Below are 15,228 nucleotides of genomic sequence, written 5' to 3' on the forward strand. Positions count from 1 at the left end.
GAGAAACCAGGTGGTCTCTATATTCTTCAGTAATCTCCCTTCCTACCACATCCTACGGACATGTGCTAGGCCACCTAACCTAGGCCTTGCTCAATGATTTCACAACCACTCCTATTCCTATGCCTATCAGAGTCATATCTACTTGGATGTCACATCACCTCAAATAAACTATGTCTGGAGATGGACTCGCTTGACTGTCCAAATCAACTTCCTTTCAAATTTATTTCTTAACGTTAATGACCATTTCTTAAGGTCATTAGATTTCAATCTCCTGCCCCGTCATTCCCTATTTGTAATCAATTGCCAGAAAGTTCTGCAGGTATTTTTTGAAAGAATTCTCAAATGTATTAATCTCCATCCCACTTTTGCTATGTGTTCAATTGCTTATCAAATGATTTATCAATGAGGTCAAGGGGAAACCTAGTAAGAGATTTAATCTGCAAGGCATGCACCAACCTAGAAGGCAAGTTAGGCCCTAAAAGCTGGGGGAAGATAAAATGAGCGACTGATCAAGTTTGAGGGCCATTTTCAGATGGTATCAAGAATAAGTTATATAACCAATATCTCAGGATTTTTAAAACTTTTTTATTAAATTTAATGAGCTGACATTAGTTAATACAATTATATAGGTTTCAGATGTACAATTCTGTAATACATCATCTGTATATTGTATTGTGTGTTCCCACCCTGAGTCAAGTCTCCTTCCATCACTATTTATCCTCCCTATACCCTTTTCTACCTCCCCACAACCCCCTTTTTCTCTGGTAATCACCATACTGTTCTTTAGGATTGTATTACTACAATTCCTAACCACGTGTTCCAGATGCTGTAGGCTACTAACATGTTTTGCTCACACCTACCTCTATACTTTTATTTGGTTACTCTGGGTTGGTGGTACTAGTTTAGCATTGTCTCATTTCAAGGTTGCTAAGTAATGTCATAAAGCCTTTAGTATCATGATCAAAGAAAAATGTGGATAAGCACATCCCTAGGTGGTTTCCATGGAAACCAAAAATGTGAACTGACATGTATAATCCTTAACTGTGACATGTATAATCCTTAACTGAAGACATTGATCACTAAGTCAACATGGCAGTGTCAGGAACTGGAACTGAAGTACGGCGTTCCAGAACCAGGGGAGACACAAGCCAACAGAAAAATTCTGGGCAGGAGTTTTTCTAAGCTCCTTGAAGTTCTCTGCTATCAGTAAAGAAAAAGCAACTCAAACCTTCACACTGAGTCCTATTTGAATTCTCCTTGTCTTTGACTTCTAACAAGACTCAGTATCTCCTGCAGAAGAATAGCTAACTCATACAGCACTTTCCACGGGCTAGTGCATTAATTATATTTTAAATATTTTATGATTTTTTATATACTGGGGGGGGGGGGAGGTGTCTAGATGGCTGAGGAGAGACTGCTTCTCCCAGGGTTAGCTAATTCCCAAAGATAATTTGTTTAAAAACATGTGTTTCATACACAAACCAACCAATCCCAAGTCCATACCCCAAACCACCTTCTTTATCTTACTCTCCCACACCAAGACAATATTTCCCCTGTCCTAAATCACCAAGGGCCAGTTACCAGAAAACTAGAAACTATAGCTCAGAGCCCACTAGAATTATTTAAACTAACCAGTCTTGAGCAATTTCTCCTGCCTTGCCTTGCCTTTCTCATGAAAAACACTAACAGCTCTGGGCCAGTCTTACCCTCTCATTTCTTTCTGCCTCCTGATGAACACTGGTGTTTCCCCATGTGCCCCCCACCCCCCGCCCCATGGTGTGATGTAGCCCCCTCCTCTTGGAGAATGTAAGTAAGAAAAATTTTCTTTCAACAGCATTAGATTCTCCATGTCATCGTTCAGTCATCTTCATACATTAAAATCCCACAAGTACAACTGAAAAAGCTAGAAGCCATTCTAAGCACTTTGTATAGGTAAACGTAGTTATTTAACCTTCATTAGTCTATGAGGTATATACTATTATTATTCCCATTCTAACAAGAAGAACATGAGGTACAGAGAGAACAAGTAACTTGCTCAAAGTTCTATGAGTGGGTGGCAGAGCTGGGATGCAAAGTCTGTAATTTCACAATTGCACTGTGTTGCCTTTTGAGAAAGTTGGGATGTTCTTTGTGTTCAAGACCCAAATCTGTGGCATTATTTTCATTACTGCAGACCTCCTGCAAGGGTTGCCATTTTTGTTTGAAAACCTGCCTTAAATAAGTTTTCAGAATGAGGAGCAGATACATCTGGGGACCTAAAAAGCATCACTATTTCTGATCCCAGGTGAATAGAGAAAATAACATTTAGTTTAAATTGCATAGAACTCAGATGCTTATAAGAATGAGAACCCATACACTGTCTCGTGGATTTGTCTTTTTAAAGAATATAGCACCAGTACTAAACACAGGAGAACACAGTCCTTTGAGTGATCCTAGGAATGAACCAAATGCCTTGTATGCAGCCAGCTATAAGCCATTGGTGTATCTAGGGCATAGAGCACACAATGACTCCAGGAGATGAAATCAGAGAGATCCACAGGAGCCAGGTCAGGAATGGCCCAGTTGACATGCAAAAAAAGTATGTAGGTGAGAGGGAGCCAATTTCTGTTCCTTCCTCATACTTGAGCAATGGAACCCTCTGACTGATCTCCCATTGATGGCTACATAAATGATCATTTAGGGCCCTAGCTGGTTTGGCTCAGTGTATACTAGTAGAGCATCGGCCTGCGGACTGAAGGGTCTCAGGTTCAATTCCAGTCAAGGGCACATGCCCGGGTTGTGGGCTTGATCCCCAGTAGGAGCAGCTGATCAATGATTCTCTCTCATCATTGATGTTTCTATCTCTTTACCTCTTTTTTCCTCTCGGAAATCAACAACAACAACAACAACAACAACTATATATATATATATATATATATATATATATATTTTTTTTTAATGATCATTTAGGTTGTGTAACATGTAGAGTAAAACTTTTATTAATGACACTAATAAAACTTACAGCCAACATTTGACAAACATTACTATTTTCTTTTCAATTACTGCTTTGGGACAATTTCCAGAAATAAGATTGAATCAAAGAAGATTATTGTTGTTCTCATACTTTTTATCTTGTTAACCTCTAGACTACTCTCAAGGAGACGCATTCCTGGTCTCTACCTAGGAGATGCCAGTAGCACACTTCTCCATGTTGTGACACCAAAAATGTCTCCAGACATTGTCAAAGTTCTCCTGAGGGTCAAAACTGGCCACTGATCTAGATAATGGGAATTGCTTAAAATGAAGTGTGCAACCTCCAGGCTTCACTCTTTTAAAAGAAAGGAGAATCTTTTATCCTATTTTTAAAAAATATATTTTTATTGATTTCAGAGAGGGAGAGAGAGATAGAAACATCAATGATGAGAGAGAATCATGGATCGGCTGCCTCCTGCATGACTCCTCCTGGGGACTGAGCTCACAAGCTGGGCATGTGCCCTGAATGGGAATCGAACCATGATCTCCTGGTTCATAGGTTGATGCTCAACCACTGAGTCACGCTGGCCAGGCTCCCCTTGATTATTTCTCCCTGCCTGCTGGATAGAAAGTGGATGTGATTGTGTGTGTTGGAGCAGCCATTTTATTCACAAGATAGAAGCCATAGGTAAGAATGATAGAGCAATAATGAAAAAGGAAAAAAAAAAAAAAAGCCTGGTCCTTATAACTATAACTAGAGGCCTGGTGCATGAAATTCATGCCCGGGGGGGGGGTGTCCCTCAGCCTAGCCTGCACCCTCTCCAATCTGGGACATCCCTCTCACAATCCAGGACTGCTGGCTCCCAACCGCTCGCCTGCCTGCCTGCCTGCCTGGTTGCCCCTAACCGCTTCTGCCTGCCAACCTGATCACCCCCTAACCACTCCCCTGCCAGCCTGATCGAGGCCTAACTGCTCCCTGGCCAGCCCGATTGCCACTAACTGCCCTCCCCTGCCTGCCTGGTTGCCCCTAACTATCCTCCCTTGCAGGCCTGGTTGCCCCGAACTGCCCTCCCCTACTGGCCCGGTCACCCCTAACTGCCCTCCCCTGCCGGCCTGGTCCCCACCAACTTCCCTCCCCTACAGGCCTGGTCACTCCTAACAGCCCTCCCCTGCTGGCCTGGTTGTCCCCAACTGCCCTCCCCTGCCAGCCTGGTCGCCCCTAACTGCCCTCCCCTGCAGGCCTGATCGTCCACAACTGCCCTCCCCTGCCGCCCATCTTGTGGCAGCCATCTTGTGTCCACATGGGGACAGCCATCTTGTGTGTTGGAGTCATGGTCAATTTGCATTACCTCTTTATTATATAGGATGCCATCACACCAACCATAAATTGCCTATCCAGATTTATCCAGGAGATTGAAAAGATTCTTCTAATTTGTTTAAGATGTTATTATTTTGGATCACAGCAACTAAAACTATATCCTAACAAATACACATTTTTTAAGTCCACCCGCAGCTTTTATTTCAATTTGTAAAATTGTTGCTTGAACAAATCCCTGTAGCTCTCCCAGAAGAATGAGCACATAGCTAGCAGTCACATTTTGCCATAACAGTGTCAGTATGTTCCTGACTTCATCAGGCATTCAGTAGGACACTGCAGGTGTGTAAATGCATGGAAGAATACAACAGCATGATGACCTGTGGGTGGGAATGACAAGGAATTCAATGCAATTGACATATAAAGGCCAAATATGGAAATAGTTAAAAATGTAGGTATAAGCCAGCTTTTGAAGGCTCTATCACATGTTTGGTGTTTTTTTTAATATATTTTATTGATTTTTTACAGAGAGGAAGGGAGAGGGACAGAGAGGTAGAAACATCGATGAGAGAGAAATATCGATCAGCTGCCTCTTGCACATCCCCCACTGGGGATGTGCCTGCAACCAATGTACATGCCCTTGACCGGAATTGAACCTGGGACCCTTCAGTCCGCAGGCTGACGCTCTATCCACTGAGCCAAACTGGTCAGGGCTCTATCACATGTTTTGAAGAACTCTGTTTTTTTCCTGAAGGATGTGCAAATCATGAAAGTACCTGATGGACTTCCATTTTAGAAAGGTAATTCTTATGGCAAGGTAAAAAATAGATTGGAGGAAATCATTACATGAGGAGAAAAAATAAATTAATGATATGCCTATTTGGAGAAAAAATTAAAGGAAACCAATTTAGAGGATAAACTAGCTAATCTAATATAGCAAGTTTTAGAAGATTAGCTAGTCTAATACAGAAAAGAGAGAGAATAGTAAAACATAAAATGAGGAATGATGGTAGTGGGTTACAGATACAGGAAATTAAAAAAAAAATGTACATTTATCCCTCTTCTTCCCTTGTTCCACTTCCATTCCCTTTCTCTTATGGGCATTCATTTTAGTATATCAAATTGCATTTCTTTTCTTTTTTAAAAATATTTTTATTTATTTCAGAGAGGAAGAAAGAGGGAGAGAGAGATAGAAACATCAATTGATTGGCTGCCTCTTGCATGCCCCACACTGGAGATCGAGCCCACAACCTGGCATGTGCCCTGACTAGGAATCTAACCATGACCTCCTGGTTCATAGGTTGATGCTCAACCACTGAGCTATGCCAGCCAGGCAGATACATGTCTTTTCAATTCACCTTCCAAATATTCATTTTTACAAGTACTTATATATTCTTGAAAAATATAACACGGTTTTGGCTTTTTAAAATTTTTATTGAAGTATAACATACAAATATGCCTTAAAAACTGTAAGTGTAAAGATCAATACATTAACACAATGAACATGCTCTGGTAATTAATTACACCCAAGTTAAGAAATAGAATATTGCCAGAATACCAGAAACCTCTATCTTCACCCCTTCCTGCCACTCCCCCTCCCCAATTTTAACCACAGAATGACTTATAGCACCATAGATTAGTTTTTGTCTGTTTTGAGCTTCAGATAAATCCATTAATGTGACATGTATTCTTTTTGTGCCTGTGCCTTTTATTTAACACTAGGGGCCCAGTTCACGAAATTCATGCACTGGGTAGGGGGGTCCCTCAGCCCAGCCTGCCCTCTCTCACATACTGGGAGCCCTCAGGGGATGTCCTACTGAGGCGACCGGGCTGATCAGGGGAAGGCACCAGCCCCATTACCCCGCTGCTGCAGCCACTGCCAGTCACCGCAGCCACCAAGGTGTTTTCATCAACACGGACTCCAGTCCCTTCACCATGAAAAAATGACAACTTTCTTTAGGCATTTTCAAGATGTGTCTTTCATAGGATATGACCTTCCTTCCTTCCTTCCTTCCTTCCTTCCTTCCTTCCTTCCTTCCTTCCTTCCTTCCTTCCTCCCTCCCTCCCTCCCTCCCTCCCTCTTCCTTCCTTCCTTCCTTCCTTCCTTCCTTCCTTTCTTTCTTTCTTTCTTTTCTTTCTTTCTTTCCTTTCTTTCTTTCTTTCCTTTCTTTCTTTCTTTCTTTCTTTCTCTTTCTTTCTTTCTTTCTTTCTTTCTTTCTTTCTTTCTTTCTTTCTTTCTTTCTTTCTTTCTTTCTTTCTTTCTTTCCTCACCTGAGGATATGTTTCCATTGATTTTTAGAAAATGTGGAAGAGAAAGGGAAAGACAGAGAGAAACATCAAAGTGAGAGGAACACTTTGATTGGTTGCCTCCTGCATGAGCCCTGACCTGGGCCCCAGCCAGGGAGGAGCCTGCAACCTAGGTATATGCCCTTGATCAGAATCAAACCCAGACCCTGCAGTCAGCAAGCCTAGGCATTATCCACTGAGCAAAACTGGCTAGGGCAGGATATGACATTTCTTAGCCCTCCAGCAGCAGACCTTCGTTTTTTTATCTCCAGGAGTGTGGTGGAAAAACCCTAGATCACCTTTTTGGATTCTTATACCCAAGTTACTAAGAATAGCCGAAACCGGTTTGGCTCAGTGGATAGAGCGTCGGCCTGCGGATTCAAGGGTCCCAGGTTCGATTCTGGTCAAGGGCATGTACCTTGGTTGCGGGCACATCCCCAGTTGGGGGTGTGCAAGAGGCAGCTGATCGATGTTTCTCACTCATCGATGTTTCTAACTCTCTATCCCTCTCTCTTCCTCTCTGTAAAAAATCAATAAAATATATTAAAAACAAACAAACAAACAAACTAAGAATATTACCAGTGGCATACAAGGGAGCTTAGCCAATGAGTGGTCAGAAAAGGTGTTTCCTCTGTAGTTCACACAGATCGCCTCCGATCTCCGGCTCCGCACCTGCCAAGGCCTAAAGCCTCCTGGCCTGGGGAGGGGCCTCCCAGCTCCCTCCGATCACCAGCTCCACCCCTGCCAAGGCTAAAGCCTCAGGGACTGGGCAGGGGCCCCCAGCTTCCTCCGATCGCCGGCTCCACCCCTGCCCAGGTCCCCCAGCTCCCTCCAATCATTGGCTCTGCCCCTGCCCAGGATCCCCCTGGCTCAGGTCCTTCCCAGGTTGCTCAGGACCCATGCGGGGCCTACCTCAGAGTGACCTGGGTGCTGAGAAAGTTCCCAGGACCCAGGCTACTGGGAGCTTAGGTATGCAAATTAACCTCCATCTTTGTTGGGTTAATTTGCATACTCACTCTGATTGGCTATGGGCGTAGTGGAGGTATGGTCAATTTACATGTTTGTCTATTAGGTATAATGATTACATTAATGACATTTGTGCATATTGTGTGTAGCTGCAGTTCTTATTTTTATTGCTGTATAGTATTCCATTGCTTGGCTATACCACAATTTATTTATCCATTCTACTATTGATAGATTTTTGGGTAATAACCAATTGAATATAATGAATTGTGCTTCTGTGAACAGTGTTTCTTTTTTTTTTTCTTTTTTTTGTGCAAATGCAGTCCTGAAAAAAATAAAAAAAAAAAATGCAGTCCTGCCACTACCACAAATTATGCAGTTGAGTTTCCCACATTTGGAAGACTATATCAAAATAGAGAAAATTGGAGAAAGTACCTAAGGATAGATACAAAACTACAGGTCAAGTGGTAGCTATAAAAGAAATCAGACTAGAAAGTGAAGAGGAAGGGGTTCTTTATAATGAAATGCAGGAAATTTCTCTATTAATTGAATTTCATCATCCAAATATAGTCAGTCTGAAGATGTACTCATGCAGAATTCTAGGTTATATCTCATCTTTAAATACCTTCCATGGACCTAAAGAAATGCTTGGATTCTATCCCTCCGAGTCAGTTCATGGATTTTTTTCACTTGTTAAGGGTTATTTGTACCAATACCTACATGGGGTTGTGTTTTGTCACTAAAAGTGTTCTACACAGAGACTTAAAACCTCAAAATCTGTTGATCGAATGACAAAGGAACAATTAAACTGTCTGGTTTTGGTCCTTGTCAGAGCTTTTGCAATACCCATTACAGTATACTAGAGGCCCGGTGCACGAAATTCATGCACGGGGTGCAGGAGGGTGGGTCCCTCAGCCCTGTCTTGGCCTGCAAAGATGCCAGCATCCCTCACCCAGGCCTCTAGCCAGAGGTTCCTCCCATTCTTCTGCACAGCCTCTGGAAAGATGCTTGTCCTGGGGCCTCCTCAGGGCCCTGGCCCACGACACCCTGCAGTTCGGTACTTGGGGGCTTGGGCTTTCAGGTCTGGCTTCCTCACCTGGCAGGGTGAGCATCAGCTGCCATGGAGCCTTGCCTTAGGAGTCACCCCCTTGGACCATACTACTTGCAAGTGTGTGTGTGTGGGTGGCCTCAGTGGCAGTGATTTGATGTCTGTAGCATGCCTGCTGACACCCACCACCGCGGCGCCACACTGGTCCCGTCTGGACTGCTGGCAGGGGGCTTCCAGTCTGCGACTGGGACTGATGGGCTGTGACTGGGGCTGCAGGTGGAGGACCCCAGCACCCATAGGGCTGTCAGCATCAGGAACTGGAAAGATCCATTTTTCTGGTTCCTCCCCTGCCGCGCGGATGCTGAGCTCCGGGCCCCACAGGCCCGTTCACTCCCGCCACATGGCCGGCTGGGGCAGGGACGTGGGCGCACGGCGCCGGAGGCCGGTTCACTCCCACCACACGGCCGGCCAGGGCGGGGACGTGGGCTCGCTGCCCCAGAGGCTCCTTCTGTGCCCTAGCACAGCCATGACGCAGACGCTGAGCTTGCACCGCGAGTTCAATGTCCTGCCAGCCCCATTTGGTCCCTGCTCAGCGGCACGGTGGCCCATCGCGTCGGCAGGAGGCGCCATTCGGTCCCCGCTCAGCGGTGCGGCGGCCGATCGCGTCGGCGGGAGGTGCGGGGGGCGGGGACTTGCGAGTCCCGCCCCCCACTCCTCCCGCCGGCCCAATCGGCCACCCCAGCCACCCCGAGTCCCGACCCCTGTGCCTCCCGCCAGCCCAATCGTGGGTGTAGCGGAGTGATGGTTAATTTGCATATTAACCTTTTATTATGTAGGATACTCATGAGGTAGTAACACTTTGGTATAGATTCCCATAAGTGTTGCTGGGATCAGCTTTCTATTCAACTCCAGTTGACATTTGGAGTAAAAGCACCATATTTGCAGAATTAGCAATGAAGAAACCACTTTTCCATGGGGATTCAGAAATTGATAAACTCTTCAGAATTTTCAGAGCTTTGGGTACCCCCAACAATGAAGTGTGGCCAAAAGTGGAATCTTTACAGGACTATAAGAATACATTTCCCACCACATGATCTCACTCATTTGTGGAATATAGTGAAGAACATAAACCGACGAACAAAATAGATACAGAGACAAAGAAGTATCGAACTGACGGTCAAACCTCAGAGGGAAGGCAGGGGAGGGACAGAGATAAGAGATCAACCAAATGATTTGTATGCATGCATACAAGCATTACCAATGGACACAGTCACTAGGGGCATGAGGGCATGTACTGGGGGTGGGAGTGGCTGGGAGAGGTCAATGGAGGAAAAATAATAATATTGAAATAGCTATGTATGGGCCAGGGGTGGGGGGTGGGGGGTACTTGAAATATCAGGGGGAACACTCTATAAAGTATATGATTGTCTAACCACTATGTTGTGCACCTGAAACTATTTCAGAATAATAGTGAATGTGAACTATAATTGAAAAAAAAGATGGAAAATTGTATATGTTTTTCATCATAATAATTTTAAAAAGAATACATTTCCCAAGTGGAAACCAGGAAGCCTAGCATCCCATGTCAAAAACTTGGGTGAAAATGGCTTGTATCTGCTCTTTAAAATGTTAGTCTACAATCCTGCATCGAGAACAGATAGTTATAGTTTTACTGTCAACTCTATTTTTGCCTTGTGTATTTTTGTATCCTTTGTTGTAAAACTTAAGCTGTACTTCATCTTCTAACTTCAAAAGTTGTAACTCAAAATGTAAATATTGTTCTATATTAATTTAAATATAATAATTCTGTATATGTGTGTAGATCTCACTGTAACTATCGTTACTATAATAAAGTTATAAATCTAAAAAAAAAAAAAAAATAGAGTCGGGAGGCCAGAAGGGGGAGCCCTCACACCTACCACTCTAGTCAATTACAGACCCCACAGGAAAGTATCAATTACAGACCCCAACAGGAAGAATCCTCAGTTATGAACCTTCACCCATTTTACTGAAGCATGCAGAAGTTAAGTAAGTTTTCTACTCCTACATAATTGTTAAGGTGTGGATTTTGGCTTTAAACCAAGGCAATCTGACCTGAGCCTTCACCTTAATTTCTCCCTGATAATGCTTCACTTGAATACATAATTCTCAAAGACACAGGGCTTGAGTAGGTGGGAGAGATATATATTTTAGTTATGTCAATGAAACGGAGATATAAATGATAAACATAATATAGCTGATGAGTCAAGAGCAGTTTTCCTGAAATTAAGATGGAGAAACATGAACATAATTCGAGGCAGGTGTGTATTACTATGCAGAGGATAAAGAATTAAACTGTACTTGGTCTAAAACAAGTCTCTCTGGACAGCCTGTCCCAAGTCTTTTGACAGTTCTTCAGTCCCTTGAGAATTTTACATTATCGAGTTGATCTCTTTCACTCTCTTTTGAACTCTTTTGATCTTGTTTGTACTTTTCCTTTCACAGCACCCTTCTCAGCAACCCAGCCAGGTAAGCAAGATAGGTATTCTTATTCTCATTTTACAAATGGGGTAAGTGGTTTGCCTAAAGTCACACTAGAAAGTGGCAGACTCAAAATTAGCCAAGGGTATTGTCTCCAGATTCTATGCTGTTTACATTTTGTCACATTGGCATTCTAGAATACCATTTTGTTGTGCCATTACTCTTTTTTGCTTTTTAAGTTGTCTTTACTTTTTCCCCTATAGTCTGTTGTACTGAATAATTAACATGCAACAACAGGTTGTCCTTAGTATCCATGTCTACCTTATCAAAAGATCTTGATAACCCAATTCAAGTGTTTCTTGAAAAATTCTTTGTAGATAGAGTTCCTTACTGATGAATTCTCAGGTTTTAGATATTTCAAAAAGCTTTTATAATGAGTTCTTTGTAAGACTAAATAATTGATTCAAGGCATTTTTAAACTATTACCTACTAGTAAGATTTACCTGACTTTCATTTTGGCAGAGTAAAATCAGAAATTACTCTATGTTCTTTTTTTCCCCTTTCAATTTTTCCTACCCTTAGGAAGACAAAAATATAAATCAAAGTTTTCTTTCAATGAAGTCACTTTGACTAGCTCATAATATATTTGTTCAGAGTTAAAATATATTCACTATTTAAATATTGGACTTTGAATCTACTTATTTCTTGTTTTATGATTGATAGCATGTCTCTATGTAAAAAAAAAATTTTTTTTAATAAGATTAAAATCACCTTTTAATACCTTCGACAATATGGATCTGACCCCTTCCACCATTGGTATCCACTGATATCACTTTCATTTTTTATTTCCCAAACTTTCCCTCCCCCCTACATTTAGAGATGCAATATAGCTCCAGCAGCAAAGGCATCTGGGAGATGTTGAACTCTCTGTGACTGTCAAACTCGGTAAGCTCAGACAAGGCTGACTACCCTGAAACCCCCGGGAATGCTACCCAAAGACAAACACCATGCCCCCAGGAAGAAAGTTAATGAATGTAGAGTGTAGTAACTGCCTGATGTTTGTCTTTTAACTTCTCTTTTAACTCAGTGATTCATTGTTCTTTCCGGAGGTCTACTTGCCAACTGGTTTTGCTATTAACCCCTGCTACTAATCCCCTTTAAAAAGAAACTCTGTCCTGGGAGGGGTGTGCATTCTTCCTGGCCCGCCACCACTGGAAGCAGCTGCCTTACCCGTTATGTAAGTTGCTCCTATTAAAGCTCCTATGAATTTGAATAAGGCTATGTGTCCGTTCTTCAGAATCAATCCTGAATTTAGACTTTTAGTGCTTTCCCTCAACATATGCATACATACACAATATGCATTCCCATAGGAAACAAAGTATTTGGTAGTTTGGTTTTGTAAGATTTTATAGATTTTTACATAAATGAAGAATGTTTTGAAACTTGCTCTTTTAATTTAACAGTGTATGTCTTAGGAATCTTTCCATTTTAACATTATTTGTTTTGGTGATTATATAGTATTTTGTGGTATGAGTCTAGCACAATATTTTTTTAAAATATATTTTTATTGACTTCAGAGAGGAAGAAAGAGGGAGAGAGAGATAAAAACATCCATGATGAGAGAGAATCACTGATAGGCTGCCTCCCTCATGCTGGGGATTGAGCCCACAACCCGGCACATGCCCTGAACAGGAATCAAACCGCGACCTCTTAGTCCATAGGTCGACATTCAACCACTGAACCATGCCGGCTGGGCAATTCTACCACAATTTATTTCTCCACACTCATTGGCTTGTTTTTTATTTTTGCATTTACAAAAAAATGCTGCAACAAATATACTTGTTTATGCTTTCATATGTACCTCTACTGATATTTTGGGGGAGTAAATACAGAGAAGTAAAATTGCTAAGTTGCAGAGGGTGTATATTTTAAAATTTTAACACTTTACTACCAAATTACCCTCCAAAATGATTGCATTTTAAACTTGTATTAGCAGTATATAAGATAATCTTTCTCCAACTCTTAGCCACCCTTAATATTTTCAAATTCTTTCAATTTTGCAAATCTACAAAGATATGCTATCTCATTGTTATAATTTGCATTTTTCTTTTTTCTAGTTAAGTTCAGTGTCTTCTCATAGCTTTATGGCTATATATATTTCTTTTGTGAGTCTGTTTACATTTTTTACACCTTTTATGTACAGGTGGTCTTTTTCTCACCATTAATGTCTTTGGTGAAAAGAGTTTTACATATTCATAAAGTCCATTTATGACTTGATTTTTTAAAAAAATATTTTTTTATTAATTTCAGAGAGGAAGGGAGGAGAGAGAGATAGAAACATCAATGATGAGAGAGAAGTCATTGATTGGCTGCCTCCTGCACGTACCCCACTGAGGATCGAGCCCACAACCTGGGCATGTGCCCCTGACCAGAACTGAATCCGGGACCCTTCAGTTCACAGGCTGACTCTCTCTCCACTGAACCAAACTGGCTAGGGCAGATATTTTTAAGTTGAGGTAAAATTCACATAATAAATTACTTTTAAAAATAATTTTAAAGTATGTATATAATTCAGTGATCTTAATACATTCACAATGTTGTGCAACCCTCACCACTATCTAATTCTAGAACATAGAGGGGGACCAGAGTTTGCCACACCAAAATATGCTTTTGGGATATTGAATTTAAGCTGGTTATTAACAAACAAAAGCCTCAGAAAGAACCTTTGACCCTCCACCTTACCTATCTAAAGAAATTCAGGTAGAAAAACCTATTTATTTAGAAAAACCTGTTTAAAGGAAGAGAGCATCACCTTAGAATCATAATATAAATTTAGTGTGGCAGTCAGGAAGAAATCTAGCAACAGGCTCCCTTCTGTGCCCCATTGTTTCAGGGTGACCCAACCAGAATTTCTTTATTACATGTTTGCTTTTTGTCATTTACTTGTGAATTGCCTTCTTTCCATTTGAAATCCAAAACTCCTGCCTCTCTCTTCTTTTTCCAGAATGGCATATAAACCTCAACAGCTCAGTGTGTTCTTGGGGTTCACATTCTTATATAACCCCCAAATGTACATATGCAATAAATGTGGTTATTTGATCCTATTAATCTTTCTCACATTAATTTATTATTAGCCCAGCCAGAAGAACTTAGAAAGGTGGAAGGAAAATTATGTTTTGTGCCCTACAACATCATCCCCAGAGAGAGAAACCCTATACCCATTAGGCATTCACTCCACATTACTCTCCCCCAACAAGCTCCTGGGCAAACACTAATCAGCTTTATGTCTCTAGTAGAGGCCTAATGCACAAATTCATGCACTGGTGGGGTCCTTCAGCCTGGCCTGCAGAGATCGGGTCGAAACTGGCTCTCCGACATCCCCTGAGGGCTCCTGGATTTCGAGAGGTGAAGGCCAGGCCAAGGGACCCCATTGGTGCATGAATCCATGCACTGGGCCTCTAGTATGCATATAAGATCTTTGGTTAATCTCTTCCCCTCCTTCCCCCTCCCTCCTTCCCTCTGAGATTCATCAGTCTGTTCCATGTTTCCATGCCTGTGGTTTCCACTCCTGCGTTGACTGTTGAAGTGGTGGTCAGTGCACGTCATAGTTACCGTTCAGACAGTCAGATGGTTGGACAGTCGGATGGTCAGTGGTCGCTTAGGCTTTTATGGATCTGTCTATGCTGGACATTTCATACAAATGGAATCATAATCTGTGGCTTTTTTAGTCTGACTTCTTTCACTTAGCATAATGTTTTCAAGGGTCATTCATGTTGTAGTATGTATCAGTACTTAATTTCTTTTTATTACCAAACAATGTTCCATTATGTGGCTATACCATATTTTATTTATTAATTCATTAGTCATGGGCATTTTGAGTTGTTTTTAATTTTTGGCTATTATGAATAAAGCTTCTATGCACATTCCATGTTTTTGTCTGATCAACCGTTTTTAATCTCTTATGTATATATGCAGGAGTATAACTGCTGAGTCTAGTGTAAGTCTTTTTTAATATTTTGAGGAACTGCTAAATTGTTTTCCAAAACAGCCCCATTTTACATTCCTACCAGCAACTTATAAGAGTTCTAATTGTGCCAAAGCCAGTTTGGCTCAGTGGATAGAGCGTTGGCCTGCGGACTGAAGGGTCCCGGGTTCAATTCCGGTCAAGGGCATGTACATTGGTTGCGGGCACAGCCCCGGTGGG

The 15,228-nt window shown here is 41.9% G+C and overlaps 1 pseudogene; it reads left to right on the forward strand.

Annotated features, from left to right (window-relative positions):
- The first annotated feature begins 7,889 nt into the window (after positions 1-7,889).
- LOC103294681 (cyclin-dependent kinase 1-like) lies at positions 7,890-9,658 on the forward strand (annotated as a pseudogene).
- The last annotated feature ends 5,570 nt before the right edge of the window (positions 9,659-15,228 follow it).

The sequence above is a fragment of the Eptesicus fuscus genome, chromosome 13 (assembly GCF_027574615.1).
Source record: "Eptesicus fuscus isolate TK198812 chromosome 13, DD_ASM_mEF_20220401, whole genome shotgun sequence".
Classification (NCBI taxonomy): Eukaryota; Metazoa; Chordata; class Mammalia; order Chiroptera; family Vespertilionidae; genus Eptesicus; species Eptesicus fuscus.